Source organism: Sphaeroforma arctica (assembly GCF_001186125.1).
Source record: "Sphaeroforma arctica JP610 unplaced genomic scaffold supercont1.515, whole genome shotgun sequence".
NCBI lineage: Eukaryota > Ichthyosporea > Ichthyophonida > Sphaeroforma > Sphaeroforma arctica.
Window position 1 is genome coordinate 61,909 of NW_014040043.1, and position 614 is coordinate 62,522.

A 614-nucleotide genomic window follows, 5' to 3' on the forward strand; every position below is an offset into this window, starting at 1 on the left:
GCGTAGGTGATTATGAAGCGTCTTTGTTGTTTCTTATGTGAATTTTTCGTATTGTATAGAGCCATTGATAGCGTATGTGGTTTTGAAGCGTCTTCTGTGAAGCATTCGTAGTGTATAGAGCCATTGGTAGCGTAGGTGGTTCTGAAGCGTCTTTGTTGTTTATTCTGTGAAGTGATCGTAGTGTATAGAGCCATTGACAGCGTATGTGGTTTTGAAGCGTCTCTGTTGTTTTGTCTGTGAAATAATGTTAGTGTATAGAGCCATTGGTAGCAAAGGTGGTTTTCAAGCATCTTCTGGGAAGCATTCGTAGTGTATAGAGCCATTGTTAGTGTAGGAGGTTCTTTAACGTCTTTGATGATCCTTCTGTAAAGTAATCTTACTGTATAGAGCCATTGATAGCGTAGGTAGTTCTGAAACGTCTTTGATGTTTATTCTGTGAAGTAATCGTAGTGTATAGAGCCATTGATAGCGTGTGTGGTTTTGAAGCGTCTTCTGGTAAGCATTCGTAGTGTATAGATCCATTGGTTGCGTAGGTGGTTCTGAAGCGTCTTTGTTGTTTTATCTGTGAATTATTCGTAATGTATAGAGCCATTGATAGCATATGTGGTTTTGAA